Genomic DNA, 16,657 nt, shown 5'->3' on the forward strand with positions numbered 1-16,657 from the left:
TCCCTTGATTTGTCCTATGGGTTGTCATTTATGTACAGAGTCACTCCCTTCCCATTCTGGATTGGTTCCAAGTTGTATCCTCCCCACTCTCCCACCCCCATATTTAAGGTAAAAACCTTCGAGTTAAGTCGGCTTCAGCGGGCTGACTCCTGGGTGAAAGGGAATCGTGAGAATTTAATAAAACCCAGTTGAAGTCCCCCATCAGAGTTCCATCCCTTCATTTCTTGCATTGTTCACGCTTCTGCTGAGGCAAGAACCTGTATTCCGGAATACAGGAACTGTATTCCAGAATACAAGACCAGACCTTTTTGCGACGCTGGTGCCAGAGCTGGCCAGGAAAAGAGGGCGAAAGCCCCAAGAGAAGCACCACACCATCACACAATATGATAAAGCCCTCTTAAACGCTGTATTGTCATCAATGTGAAATGACAGCATTATATTTTGCTGATATTTGAGAAAAAAAATCCCAAATCTGAGGTGCAGCTGAGAACAAAAACCCTATCAGGCATCCAAATAAGCTGTGGAGGACCCTTGGGAGCAAGAACATCTATTTGTCCTCCATTTGTGCAGAGCCCTAAACAATAAACTCCTCATCTATGACAAAGGCTCTCAAGCACTGCAGCAACATAAATCCAGGGGTAGCATAGTAGACTTATACTGATGTGTATTACAAATAATGGAATGTGTCCCTTGGCAATAAAACCCAGTTCAGATAACCATCAGGCCCTGTATGTATATAATTATGCATACAAAACTGGATCCAAGTTGAATATCTGCTTTAAAAATATCCTTCAAGCCACATTTTTTAAGTTCTTCAGTTTCACATGGTAAAAGTACATAAGAAAGAATAAGCTTTGCAACTATGTGGTTATTCAAGTCAACTGTTCCTTCTCCTAGCAGTATCTTGTCTGTGCTAGGGGCTTATTCAAACACTAAAAGATAACTATCAGGAAGGCATACATGAACATCATACACAGGGGTGAGTTTAAGACCCTTTCAAATTTGGCTCAAAGTTTAATAAGAGCAGAAATTTTGAGAAATTTCTGTATGCTGGTTAATGTTAAGGTATGTTTTCCGTTCCTGAAGGATCCTGCCAAATCTAAGAGAGGGGAGAAGGGGGGAAGATATAAAGTGTTCATTGTTCCTGCTGAGTTTCCTTCTTGGGCTTTTTCATTTTATCATTTAAAAGGAGCATTGTTTTACTTCAAAACTATTATACAATAGGGAAGAGAACTTGGACCCTTAATTCAGCAAGTGAACTTTATCCAAGTTTTTGTGCATATGAACAGTTCCTGTAACTTTGTGCAACTTATTACAGGTGTAAATTGAGACATGATAAGAGCATTATGTAGACACATAAAGAGCATTATGTACATACATCTGAGTTAACATTTTGTTTAACTCATATGTGTGTACGTAATGGTCTTTGATTTTTCTTTGATCACCTCTGCAAAGCATTTGCCCCACTCACTTGAGCATACTGAAAGAGAGGTGCCAGCATTACTCAGACTCATTCTGTTTGGATCATAGTTATTGCTACTACTATTCTTCTCCTTCCTTCCTGTGTGCTTGGCATCCTGTGCAGGAAATGGTAGGGGAGGAGGAAGCCCATAAAACAGCAGTATATTTATGGTGGCTGAGCAATGGAAGTAATGGAAGGCAACAGAAAGAAGTAATCTGATCTGAGAATGGGCACTTCTTCTGCCTTTTTGTTATTTTAATTTTTAAAAAGCCTTTTTTTTAATTCTTTTTTTAAATTTTATTATGAGACCTAATTCACTTGACATATGTGAGGCTCATGGTTAGGAGCTGAAAGAGACCTGGACAAAGGCCTGACACTGGAGATAAGGCTATGGAGAAGGACAATACCTGAGTCTGAACAACAGGAAAATAGGGCCAAAATGAACTGGGAGGAGGAAAGAGGCAAAAAGGTGTAAGCACAGGCAAAAGCATCGATGTTGTAATGGAGTGAAGGAAATGGTAAATAAACCTGTTCAATCTTCCCAGTAGGAAGGATTCAGCAGAGCCACATGGTCAGGTTATGTAGTCATAGAACACTGCAGTCAGAGCTTCAGGCTCAGGGCGCTATCCCCACAACACCAGAAAGAAGACCCCTGAATAAAGGTCACCTGATTCTATGAGATGATATATAATAGGTATATATGTTATAAAATAGGTATTGCAAAGACATTGTCTTGCCTGTAATCACACACTATGACATTTGAATAAATACAACTATCAGCAAAAATCAACGATAGTGACACAAGCAAAAAATTGCATCTCTCTCACAGCCAAGGTCACAAAACAAAAGATGGGGAAAAGCAATCTACAAAGAGATTTACTGGGGAAAATAAAGAATGGATCTTTCACTAATAGAAAAAAACCCAAAACAATTGGAGGGAGTAACTATTCATTTAATCTTCTTTGACTTTCACCATGAAATATATTTACCTTTACTTTACCTAGATACTGATATTTTTTGACTGTAGCAACTGGATTGGACAGGAACCAACTGGAAAACTATAAAGGTTCTTTGCCTTGAGCAAAAAGCAAAGCAGGACATGAATTTTAGCGCATGATGGGGATGTAGTTTTTTCTCAGGCCTCAAATCAGGGACATGAATCATGTGGAGTGAAATCAACCTCTACTACTAGATTACACCTACCATACTGCTTGAGTGAGCCTATCAAGTTGTGTGAGGCATGACACAAAAACACCAACACTGGGCCAAGGACTCGACAAATCCACCCTAAGCAAAGGAGATTGGAAATACACTGTTTTGAAAGTTTTTATTGTCTTCAGTATTGTATGCAGATTCATATTTTTGAAACTAAGCAGTTTCTATCAGTTCACTGAGTCTGTGTGGGTGGGGAGAAGGTGTAGCTATTAGAGTTCAAAATGCAAGGCAGAAGTCTTGTGATGTTCACATAGACTTCTTGTCATGAACCCTGCACTGATGCACAGAGAGAACTGGCTGGACCTGCAAAAACTACACTAAGTAGGTCTCAAGCTAAGAAGGGTTTGTTTGTTTGTTCAGAGATGTCTGTGCTGTGCCAGCACTCAGATGCAGAAGTGATATACACAAGTATTTCCCAAACCAGAAAAAAGAAGCTAAACATTTTTGTAAAAACTATTCCTTACCTTTTACACTTCATGCCAAAAAATGCAACACATACATTCTCTTCAGCTCCTCAATGACACAGGCTGAATGCAGCTGATTGGGCCACCAGCCAACTTTGTCTGTGAGCCTTGCAGCAGGAGGAAAATGGCACATTGCCCAGGAGCCAACCAGGGTCTATTCCTGACTGCAACTCCATGCCACAGCTGGAGAAAGGGAGCTGCTCCCTCATCACAGTCATGCAGGGCAGCCTCTGCTCAGTTCACATGCTCGAAGCTCAGAAGATGGGGCACTGAGGAAAACAGTTGTCACAATGACTGAAGTGCAAAATGCCCAATTAAATAATGGAAATACAGCCCTCTGAAACCAATTATTCAATTCACAGAGCTTTTCAGTAATCAGCTATCTTTTTCTTTAATGTGTAATAGTTAAAGATGACATGGGAGTGATAATTCATACTAAAAACTCCCAATTTGTGGTTTTGTCTCTTTTCCCATTTTAGAACACAAATTATATTGATGATTTCCTCACAGCTGTGCCTGCTCTAGAGTTTGCCCAAAGTGTTTTCTAAAATTAATGCTGTTATAAAAAAAATAAAATTTTTGAAACATTTCCATGTTTATTAGGCTTCTTCCAGATATTGTTTGACAGTATGAAGGATTGTACTAAGATGTCTAAGTACCCTTACTAAGGAAAAACAAACTGCATTTGGGCTAATCTACTTTGCCAGAAACATATCTTAGGATCAAAACCAGCAATCACATTCTCTATTTTTAGACAAAAAACCCTTTGTCCTCCACAGGTTACCTGTTACCATTGTTTTCAGTTTTCAGCTAACTTCTCAGGAAAGGCAAATAATCAAACAGCATGATATAAATGCAAACAGCCATCATTTAAAACAACTGTGAGAAATGGTGTGGTTGGCTTGATCAGACATCATGGAACATAAATCACTGACATTCCTATCCATTTCTGCACAGGAATGTAGGCTGCTGGCTAAGACTGGGAATTACTGTCCGTAGCTATGCAAGCAGCATAGCTTACTCCTGAGCTGTTATATTCAGACTGAGTATTCGATTTTCTAGACCAAATAGCCACTGAAGAGAGAAAATAAGGACCTGTGGAGTTTACATGTAAGGATATCCTAGGCCTTATAAAGACCTGAAAAAAAAAAGTTAGTTATTTATTATATTTCACCAATAGAGACAGAAACATGCGGTGGGGAGCAGAAATTTCTCCCAGGCCGCAGGTCCATCCCTGCCGGGTCTGTGCTGTCCCCTCGGGGCTGGCAGGGCTGTGTGTGGCTGGGTTCCCCTGGCTCAGCCCTGGCTGCCGGGCAGCATTCTGCCCCTCCCTTGCCCAGGCTGTCCCGGGGCTGAGGGGCTCCGCCGGGCCCTGTGGCAAACGCTGGTTGTCTTTAAAAGTAGGACTCTTCCATCACCGCTGTTAAAAGTTGCAATGAAACTGTAACCAGGCAAAGCTGTGTCTCCTGCATCCAGGCTGAAATACCAAACTGGAAGATTTGTCTCTACACACCTCCACTGTGGGGCTTTAAATCTGAGTGCTCTGTGCTTAATCTGGATGCCTGTGGATACACGGATGCCTTTCGCGTCTGAACACAACCTGAACACATTTGGAATGCGGGAAGGAGAGAGGAAATGGGCACCGGGAGAACACTGATTTGTCTTAAGAGGGAAAGTATCTAGATACTTGTTAGAGAGCAATGTATTAACCCTGCAAAGCTATTTATGCATAAAGTCAGTCACAATTAAGCAACAAATGCCCTGAAGTAGAAAAAAACGAGCAACAGGAAAGATTATCGTATCTGTCTTTTTGTTATGATGTTAATTTAACTTGACTCCCAGGTTCAAAATATTTTCGGTTGGTAGCTCATATTTCATGAACAGTTTTCCCTCCAAAGGATACCAGTAGGGGTTTAAACTTCTCATTACAATTTTGAAAGATGTCAAAAGCCTGGCAACAGCAGTACAGCCTTACCTCAGCATTTAGGATAACCTGGGTAAGGAAGATCTTTTCCGCTGTTTGTAGTCAGAGCTATTGCTCTGACCAACCTTACCTCACTAGTTACCTGATTTTCTTCCTTTCTCTGGATGATTTCCCAAAACTGTTTGTACAAGCAAATATCGCATACGTGAAGCAATTCACCTGTCAAAGCGAAAAAGGTGAAGTGACTGAGTAATCACAGCTGGGGAAATTAAAGAAAGATGGAGATCATTTGGAAGAATACTTGTAGAGCCAAGTAGTGAAAATTATCAAGAATAGCCCCAACTCCTTTACCTAGAGGCTGAGTGCATGCAGCAGCAAACACCAATTGATGGCAATACAGGCCTTGGATGGGAGACAAAGAGAAAATATTTCAGAAGTGGATGACACTTCCCAAAATGAGTAAATTTTCTAGCCATCAGAAGTGAAATTAAAAATCTTTCCAATCTATTAGGGTCTAAGATTTCTCTCAGAAAATAGCAGCAGCAGCAGACATAACAAAAGGCCTGAGAAAATCTCCGCAGGAGATGGCTCTGAATTGCCTGTGTGAAGTGTTGGTTTTATGGGCCACAAAGGCAGTCAAAAGCCTTTGACAAGACACGGTTTGATAGTAAGCCAGCAAAGAAACAGATTTGAACTGATTCAGGGCATGAGGAAGTGCACAGATGCCATGCAGCCTTATACTCAGCCCCGGAATCAATTAAAACCTTACGGTACATCACAGTGTCTGCTTAGAGAATTAATGAGGTGAAGATGAACACATACGTGCTTCTGCAGGAGCTCTCATGGCCAGTGGCACCCAAGCTAACCAGACTGGAAGGTCTTAGGGGTAAATCAAAATTCTGTAATAATTTCTGGGAATAAAGGTAGTAAATGCTAAAGAGTGCAAACTTTCCATAGTAAGAAATCTCTCATATTTATTTGCAAGTACTAGCAAAACATACAAGGGCTCAGATCAGCACAAATTATATTTTCCTCAGGTTCTCCTCAGAAGTAATATCTAATACTAACTTTTTATATTGTAAATGTACCAACAATGCAGTAACACAGCAGGAGATCAGAGTTGGCTTTTTGTAGTTGGTTTATGAGATATAGTTTGTATCTTCTGTTACACCAAAATGCTTATGCCAAAAAATCCACAAGAATCAAGGAAGTACAGAAGGACAAATAACAGCTTTTTCAGACTCTCTACCATATTGCTACGCACATCTTGCACATGCACATATTCTGGCCATACAATCCAATTAGGAAGTCACAATCCAGAAAGCTCCCTGCTTTGTGACAATTTTGCTAGTTAAAGCAACCAGCCTCCATAGACATAAACACCAAAAGTTATGTAAATAAGTGAGGGACAAAGTATGTGAAAAGTTACAGACAAAGCAATAGACTTATTTATTAGAGCAAAGACATTCTCAAGTATTCTCAAGCTGTAACCCTAACAAAAGTGTATCTTGGAGACTGTTCTCATAATTTCACTCCATACCTTCTTCCTCCCTTCCCCAAAACAACAGGGACGATGGGAGGAATGACATCATGCATTTTGCTTGTTGAAGAGTCCCATAGGCAGCTAAAATATACATGGTAGTTTTTCTTAACTATTGCTAAAGCCACAACAACACATTCCAAAATTGTCCCAAGCACTTTTCCTACTGGAACAGATTTTCCTTGCTCTGAGCTCATTTAAAAGGACTTTTATGTTCAGTTAGCACTGTGTGCAATCATGCCAACATAAAAAGCCTAAACAGTAAGTTTTTCATATACCAGCACAGGGACATGAGAGAAAATGGACAGTTAACACTAATACCGGATAATAGGACTATTACATAAAATTCAATAAGCTCAGTGGGGAGTTTTTCATGCACAGTTCCCTCAAAGCTCTAATTAGCAGAAGAAACACATGGAGTGTTCATACCCCCCTATGTTCTTCCTTTTATTGGAAGAAAGCGGCAGGGTTGATTTCTTTTTTAATATACTGGGGTCAGCATCATTTATGACAAGTATCAAAACTCATTTGTTGAAAGTCTGCTGAACCTTGTGCTGATTCTTGTGTCTACCTTTGATGTTTGTGGAGAATTGCAGAACACGGAGTAAAGAAAATTATAATGATCTTGCCTCTATTTGAGTACTTTTGAATAATTTTCATGGGACGGTATGTGACACATCATATTGACTCTGTGTTTTGGTGCACAAAAGAAATTAATAATTGACCTAAATATAGTATGTTTAGTTCAATCAAAACTGATCTCAGAAAAAAAACCCTTAACCAAATATTCAACAAAAGCATGAAACCTATCATTCAAGTTAAGCATTGACTCTGTCCTCAGCCCATAGCTATTTGTTTTTCTTCAGGGTATCTTATTGTCAGCCTAGCTTTTCATTTTTTACTATCAAATTATGTACAGCAGAGCAGCGGCAGAAAACTATATTCAGGGTAGGTAATAGTCTTCTGATTGAAACTTTTTTCAATCCTCCCTTTTTCATTCAGATACTGACCACATTCCCAGACGATATCAGATAATATTAATTTCACATTATTGTTTATAAGGTTTCTATAAGAAGTTTTGAAAGAGATCTGTTAAGTGTATTAAAATTACAATATTAAACAAAACTGCAACTGATTAACAGGAGGCTATGCATTAGCAACATATTGTTGAACTTTAAACTCTTAAAATGTAATTTTCCTGAACTGTTAAAAAAAAATCAGAAGGAAAAGATGGGATTACATAAAACTCTAAGTCTAGTGCAGACTCAGATCTGTGATGTGCAGTTTTTTAACTCAACTTACTCTTTTGTGAACTTTTAGTGCAGTCAAGGTCTGTGGACATCTGGAACCAGAAACTACTCCTTCACAGATTCCATGACAAGGTTTCATGATTCCATGCATGGGAATCTCAGATCCTCAGCACTAAAATGGAGGAGAAAAAAATGCTGCTGATAGCTAAGAAACAGAGACACATCAATTCCAGCCAGCTGTGGTATAGAATAAAACAACCCTTTTGTGATTACAGGGTTTATGACTATCTGGCTACAGGTTCTTATCTGGTATGGTACTAGACCAAACAGACATTAGTGACAACAGTAGAAAAAATAATTTTAGATAAGAAACATTCCAGCACACTGGGGGAAGATGAAGGGACAGCACTTTAATAGGAGAAAAACCTACAGGTATAATATCAGGAACACTGCAAGGGGCACTAGCCTCCACTGATGACACTGGAGGTACTGGGATAAAGCCCGAAGGATAGTCCTGAGGGAGCAGAGACTAATGCTAACACAAGAGCAAGATAAACCTCTTCTCTCTATGTGCTGCTTTAATCACTCTCTACCTTTTGCACCTCTGCCAGCAGTGTGTCCACACCCAATCCCCATATTTTTCACAGCAAATTTGTTTTATAACTGAGCTTCACCAACTAAGGAATGGTTCCACACACTTCCATTTACCCATTCCAGTGGCTTTTGCCAGATTCTTGGAGATGCACGTCCCCAGGTCTCCCTTTTCCAGCCAACTCCTGCAAGTCCCAGAAAGTATTAACCTAATATTAACCTAATGGACAATTCCATGTTCTTATCCAGATAGTTGGCAGTGTGCTGCAGCCTTTGAAATACCCCACATTTCACACCCATCTGTAACATCAGTCTTGCAAGGTATCTGCACTACTCTGCTGTTGATAGCAGGTCTTCATTAATTTGGGACACACCACATCCTGGTACTTTTAAAAATAAATCCATTTAACATCAAGAGCTCCACCTACAGCAGAATTTGGGAACCGGAAATTCCAACAGAAACTAATTCCAAGCATGAGCAGCAGAACAGACAAAGTTATCATTCATTTGGTTTGTATTCATGGGATGAGATTAGACAAGCTATTTTTGCCATGACTTTATGAAAAAAAGCACTGGCTGTTCAAACAGTGCACCAAGAAGCACACTTTGAATCTTTCCATTTTACCACACAAATCAAAGCAGACCAGGCACTTACTGACAAGAATTCCAAATTTAATTAAGCAATAAAATTCATGCCTCCTTACTCATCACAGGCCCTGAAAAGGACTACTGCTTTTTGTTTCATACAACCATATTTTCTTAAGCCAAGAAAAGCTACTACCAGAGCAGTATCCTACGTTGCATTTCAGGAGTCATCTGGACAAGGACTGTAAGGATAACCTGGCTGGAAAACTGGTCGTCTTGTCAAGATATGCACAGTTGGTTAGGAGGAGATATTAATCTCAGTCACAGATTTTTGGGTAACTCATGTTAACACAGAAATAGATCCTATAGATTACAATACATAAAAATTCACTTTTAATTTCTCTTAGGAGACTATATGAAATACAATCTGCGTTAGAGAAAGACAGAGATGATGAAAAGTTAAGCAAGGAGCTGTGACCACTGGAGGTGAAGCAAGAGAACAAAAGAAGTGCAAAAAAGAGTAAAGAGGTAAAGATAAACAAAAACAGTTTGTAGAAAAAAACCAACATACATATGCAATTGGAACTGCTTAAAAATACTTTGAACCTAAATAATGCAAATCCTCTACTATTTTATTTGAGGTTTTATCCTCCTTTCATGGGTTATTCAAGAGCTGTGAATGAGTTAAGGAACTTGTAGTTGAAGCCACAAAAGGGAAATGTTCTTCTGAGATTATCTGATATCTGTCTTTGTTATTATTCTCTCATACAGCCAGGTCCAACTGACTTGTCTGAAGTACAATTATCCTGTAAAATATTTTTGATGTCGACAAAAATCTATGAAAGAAGAATTTTGCTATTGGCTTAGTTTCCAAGTTGCAGAATAGGCTCTTATGTTCTTCAACTCTTTCTTACGTAGAAATTGTAAAACCTTGATTTGTTATCTGAAACCTTATCAGACATGCAGGTGGTTCAAATATGCCCAGGCAGGAGACATGTGAAACTTAATATGCTGCCTATTTTTCCTTGAAAGTCTGATGTAGAAAGTGGAGAAGCATTTAAATATTATGAAGATGTCGACAACTAGGACCCAAAATGTCAGGTGTTCCAACTACAGCAAAGTTTGATACAGTGAGACATACAGCGCTCCCTGTCCTAGATTTAGACCCCACTGGGACATTCCATGCTTTATCCTGTGTTTACCATGACTATTGAGAATTCTAGTTTTCAAGTGTGTGTGAAAACATAAGTAAAAGTTCTGCTATATTTAGTACGCATAAAACTAATAAAACACTAAAATCACTACATTAGGACTTGTATCTGTTTCTGTTCCAACTGTGCCAGCTGATAGTTGTTTTACAAAAACACTGAAGGTTGAGCAATGTTCCAAGACAGAAAAAATGCTTAAGAAAATAAATATTCATTAAGAATACATGCACTGTTGTATCTAAGATTATAGTAACATTTTACAATTTCTTTTACTCACTAAAAATAACTCCCCCAAAAGATCAAAGCAACATTAACAAATGTCTGTTAACTTAAATTGAAACTACAAAATAAAACTAAAATTTCTAGATGAGTTATTAGCAGTGTAAATAACAACACTTTTTGATCTAAAAATGTTTCTTTCTCAAAAATAGAAAGGACTCAGGTGTTCCCAAGCCTTACCATATCATGAACTTTATGTTCCAGCCCCAAGAGAAAAACAATGATCAGTAATGCAGAGAGTAAGAGAAGCTTTCTTCCAGTATAAACATTTTCAAGGCTGCAGCTCTAAATGCAGACAATCAGACATGTTTTTGGTTAGTGTTATCAGTTCAAATGTTACACTAAAATGAGATTTTTTTTAAAAAAAAGGGCTAAATTTAGTCTTGGAATGATTCTTGGCAGAAAATAGACCACAGGAATAGCAGCTCAGATCTCTTACAGCCAAAGCAGAGCCCTACTTCTAACAGAGATTGCTAGTGAATGTTGACAGCCAGCATGCAGAAGGGACAAGGTAAAGCAGTGGGAATGCTTTGAGCACTGCTTGCCTACTGAGGCACACGTCTTTTTTAGCTAATGTAGCATTCACTGCACTATTATCAGAAGCATCTGTCCTAGAATCAATTGGCAATTAACAGAAATTCAAACCCTACCAGAAGTTGCACAATTGGTTCATGTTTTATTTCCACAACAAAATAAACCTGCAGTTGAATTTTGTTACAAGTTTAACAGAGTAATTTTAGAGGCAAATGTAAACAACTTTAATATGCTTAAAAGATATACTCTACTTTGTCTTTGACACAGTATGTGCCTACATTTCTGCAGAAAATAGGCATAGGCAAAAATACTTCCTTTTGGCAAAGTGGTTGAAAAGTAGGTCTTAATTTGCTTTTTCTATCCTTTACACACACACATATATATGTATGTATGATACTGCATTGCATTATGTCCTCTGACTGTTTTCCACAGGATGCTCACCAGACCAGCCATGGGTGACCAGAATTCCTTTACAAGAGTTATTCAAGATTTTGCCTTTTTCTTGCTGCTCTATGTACTGCCTTGGGCATATTTACTGGTAAGATGATTTAATTTTTTTCAATAACAGAATAAAATGCTATTACTAGAAAAGAGAAATAGAACTAAAACTAATAGTATTACTTGAACATAAGTGGCTCATGAAAACTGATTTGTATCCATACCCTACAGTGGAATTACTTCCACCTTCCACAGGTAAAGACTAGGTACATCCACGTCAACATTGTATGCACCAGTTAACTCTCAAGGCTCATATTCTCAACATTGTACTTCATACAGTGTAGTAATTCACTGCGTAGTAAAGCCTAGTGAACTATGTTGAAAATATATGAAATATTATCATTCAGATTTTTCAAGTCTCTGCTCTGATTCAGACACCATGTTTCATAGTACTCTAGAGGTCTTATATCTTATATATATGTTTTATATATACTCTTAGAGGTCTTATATCTTGGCCAAGTCTGGGAGTTTTTACCCCCCCTAGATGAGCAGCAGAACACTCAACATAAAAGTAGCCTCTATTAATTATCAACGTAATTTCTTCACAGTAAGAAAACTACTAAACCTTAAGAAAAAAGGATATAATCCCCTCTGTTCTTTGACATTGTTTAGTCTTCATCAAAGAAGTTTTAGCTCATTTCCCCACCCCCAGGACGCTTGAGACAGCCTATCCAAATGGAAAATTGCTGAAGCTTAGCAAAAAATAGCACATGAAACTTAGAGAGAAACTCCTACAGTGAGGAAATTACTTGAGCATTATGGATTCTGTTATCACCTAGGCTAATGACATGTCTACAACATTATACCTTCAAACACTCAAAGTTCACATGTACATGATTTAAACCTTGCCAATGAATTACAAGGCTCTTGCATGGTTTTGATGATCAGAGTACATAGCTGCCAGAAGGCTGGAAAGTAACCTGAAAAAAAGGAGTTTGCTGCCAAATTGTTCAGCATTACTGATGAGATCAGTTTTGGGGATATGTTGGGATTCTCACCATCTCCATCTTAGGCATTTTGAGTGCAACACCACAATCTTTTTAGAACGTTGCGATTTGTGGCATATTTTTCCCTTACCATACAACAGAATAATTTCTGGCTAAGTGAATGCAGTAAGTGCCAACTCCAAAGGTACCAGCTTACAGAACAGCCCATTCTGATGGGAATGATACAAATTCATATGAAACAGAAAAACTACGTAATTCAAACCACATTTTTTAACTGTTAAAACTGTTCTTCACCAAAATATGTGTGTTTGTATGTGCATATAAAAAGACCCAGTTGTTGGCCCAGTTCCGTAGCTGAGCTCCCCAAATGAGTATATGGATGTGTGGGTTGGCATCGGAGACCAGAAGGAAACTTTGCAGCGAAAGGTTAAGAGGACCAATTCTAGGACAATTTACAAATTACTGTAGGTATTTCCTGGTGTTAAACTGTAACCCATAGGGGTGATGCTATATAGCTATGTGAAAGGGAGGGAGTTTTAAAAGTTTTTATAGCAGCAGTAAATTAATGATTATTAAAAGCATTTATACGAATGTACGTAAAATATCAGGTGCTTTCCAGAAAAAGTGAAATTGTCCAGGTTTAATGAGTTTCCAGCTGAGAGATCTTCACTTTCATGGAATGATTTGGAACATACAGAGAATATCTCCAAAAGATAATATGTATTCTGTGAAAGAGAAAAACACATTTTCTGGATATGAGGCAAGATATATGCTAGAATAGTGTGCCAGTATAGTCAGTTCTTTAACAACAGAGGGAGGGACTCATCATGCCTCTGAAGCAACTGATTCCCAGAGCAGAAATAACAGTCATGCCTCACATTGCCTTGGAAAGAAATTCACAGGATAAAAGCACAGGCATAGGGAAGTTGAGGGATTGCTCAGCATGCTTCAAATTTTTAATTGACTGCTTTACAGCAAAATCTCTTGTAACCCCAAATCACGTGCTCGTATATGCCATATGTTCACACATCCAAAACCATTTCTGTGCCAAAGACCCGCAACAACAGGTCAAGTCCCTTCCTTTGCAGTATGGTCCCAAAAGCAGAAAATCTCCCACAAAAGTGAGAAGGGGAATAAGGCACTCACCCATCAGATGGAGGACTTGAGCCCAGTGCATTCAAAATAGGCAACTTCAACACCTGTTTTCACAAAAAAAGATGTTCAGAGAACCAGGTCATAGATAAAAGTTCATATATACTCCTTGTGACTGTGCCACCATACCTTAGAAAACCCAAGACAGAATCAGGGTGGAAGAGGAGCCTGAATATGAAAGCACAATGTTGGATTTAGGTTGAGGACATGTCGGAAAGAGGCATTATTCAGGCATCTCTGTAAAGAGTGAACACCACTACTGCCCAATGTGTACTCAGAGGAGTCTGCACCCTGTGCACAGCCCATCTTTTTTTGGGATGTAAGCGTTCTTAAAGGTTGACACAAAAACCTGGATAAGACTTTTGGTGCAAGGCATCCCATTGTGTTAAGTTAGGAAATTCAACACAATCTATCTGCCAAGAAGCGAAGGCTCATCACGATGGCCTTTTGCCAAGGTTGCATAGTCACAGAATCACAAAAGAGCTTTAACAGGAATGAAATAAGACAGAAAACGTATAAAACAGTAAAAAAGAGACAGAATGTATCAATCTGATCTTTAAACTGTGGGGGTAATATTATTTCTCTTTAAACACAGATGCAGCTAGGTATGCAGCTCCCAGTCTTGCTTTCTTTTGGAGATAGCTACATTTAGTGAGACCTGCTGCAGCCTTAAAAGACTTCTCACCTTGTCTGAAGCTGCATTATGCAGCTACTGAAATAATCAGGGTGCAGTTCATCAAGCAAGTTCAGACTTTTTAAAAGCATACTAATATTTCGGGGACAGAGCACAAAACATGAGATGGAACTTCATAATGAAGAAAAGCAACTTGCAACTTTAACTCTAGACTGACTACTAGTATCCATAATGTACTCCATATCCATAATGTACTAATATCCAAAGATGTATTCAAAATATTTAAAAAATATTGCAATGCATTAAATCATACATTTGAGAGGTGGCAGGCCACTACATGCAAGATGCCATATGTCAAATTCTGTCAAAGGAAATAAAGTCCATTAGTTCACATTTTTGATGGAGGAAAAGAGTGTTTGGGTATAGTAGAAGGCAACAGGACCCCCTTCTCTGGCAGGCAGAAGTATGAAACCCTAACTTTAGACTTCACTGCCAATGAGCTATCTTTCCAGTTATCTTCAGCAGAATGCTGGTGGATATGGATATGTCACCAGTATCAGATCTGAATGAACCCATCTTAGCATGTTGGCTTGCATTGAGTAGCTATCAGCAAACTTTTTAAGTATTAATAATGCCTTCTGCCGATAAGTCATTAATCAAAACTAGGTTCTTCCTCATGAGCAACCCTGATCCCCAGTAACTGCCAAGTGGGAGCTTTCATTGTGTGTCACACTGAGGGTATAGAATGCAAAAATGTGGAATTGTGGACTTGAATTTTTATATGGTTCAGCTGAGCTTTTTTATGGACTGTAAGGATGAATGAAGTCCATATGCATAAACTAAAAAATCCCTTCCAATCTTTTTTACAATCAGGTTGAATTTTACAGCCTTATTTAGATTTATGAATAGTCATTTCTATATTTATAACTACTGTAAAAACTGAGCAGCTTATTGTTTTGTAAAACCTAACCTCTAATTTAAGCCAGGAAAATAAAAACTAAAAGCTTCTAAAAAAAGAACATTGTTCTTAAACTGACAGAAAAGAGAGAAAAATAAAATTTCTGAAGTGAATTGGGCTTTCCCAGTCAAGGGGAAGTAGTGTCACAAAAAGAGAAAACATGGTTCATAGTGGAAGTTTGCCACCTGACCTTCTGTGAGGCTTCTAAGCCCTCAGGTCCTTCTTTTACTTAGCTCACTCTAAGGGCCATACCCACAGCACAGAAGTAATTATGCTGACCTCTCTCCCCTATGTCTTTATGAGAAAGATAATTTATCACTAGTAATGATGACAAATTCAAGAACCTACGACCTCAGCAAACAGACTATTTGTGGTTACTTGCAAGGCTTGGGGAAAGTGGATACTCTTGGTAATGCAAGTGGTAGACTGAACAGAAGGCTTGGTGGAAAGATTAAAAAACTGCTTAATACACTTAGGTTGTTTAGTAGAGCAGTACACCCCACATCCAAGACAGAAGAAAATTCTCTTCCTTTCCCACTAGTACAGCAAGACCATTACCATAAACACTTCTATATTTAATTGACAAAAGCTACACTTTCTATGTTGTCTAGGATTCCCAAATTTAAAAAAGATAGGAGCCTTAAAGGTATGTCAGTCCTACAATTAAATAGGACCCTGTTATGCTGAAAACAGCACTTATAACTTAAAATATCATAACATCACTGCACTGAAGCCTACTGAGAATCCTTGATAGTCATGAGAAAACCCAGCAGTCCTGTTCATACAGCAATTATTTGGACTAGCATAGGTATAAAAAAGGTTCCCTGAAAAGGCATCACATCAGTTTTCTCAGAAAACTCAGCTACTAAAACATAATATATACTATGCAAACTGAATGACAGTGTTAAGTCTCAGAATTTTAGGGAAGGATTTTATAAACTTTTCTAACCCCTGAAATTCAAAACATAACTTGAAAGGTTTCCAAGATTTCTGTCCTTTCAGGGCATCTCTCTCTACTAAAACCATACATCATACATTCAAAACACTGCGTGTTGCATGCAATGAAGCTACTGCACACTAGTGGCCTGAAGGGACATTGCCACAATTTCAGTCATTCTTTTCTCAGAAGAGATGGGGCTTACCTCCAATGTGGTCGTACCACTTCCTAGATCCAGAGCTAACCATGGACTCTTCTGACAGTATCTGGAAGTCTAATGGTGAGGATACTGCCAGGACAAGCGAGAAGGGGCTGGAATTCAAAACTGAATGTTAAATGTTCAGGTAGGGCATAAGACTAAGCAAAAAGCAAATATTTAGGAAACAAAAGCAAACAGAAAAAAAAATCCCAGTCAAAGCAGTGGTATGTGCAAAAGAGAAGGGAAGAAAAGGGGAAGCAAGGAAGAAATTAAAATGCTG

At 38.5% G+C, this 16,657-nt stretch overlaps 1 protein-coding gene across 1 annotated transcript in view; it reads right to left on the minus strand.

Moving 5' to 3' along the window:
• Positions 1-5,284, minus strand: part of FBXL7 (F-box and leucine rich repeat protein 7) — a 223,354-nt gene extending 218,070 nt beyond the window's left edge. The window contains exon 1 of the mRNA XM_066326407.1: positions 5,196-5,284. The gene's annotated coding sequence lies outside the window, so the exon portion shown is untranslated. The remainder of the gene's footprint in view (positions 1-5,195) is intronic.
• Between the last annotated feature and the right edge of the window lie 11,373 nt (positions 5,285-16,657).

This window comes from Sylvia atricapilla, chromosome 1 (assembly GCF_009819655.1).
Source record: "Sylvia atricapilla isolate bSylAtr1 chromosome 1, bSylAtr1.pri, whole genome shotgun sequence".
Classification (NCBI taxonomy): Eukaryota; Metazoa; Chordata; class Aves; order Passeriformes; family Sylviidae; genus Sylvia; species Sylvia atricapilla.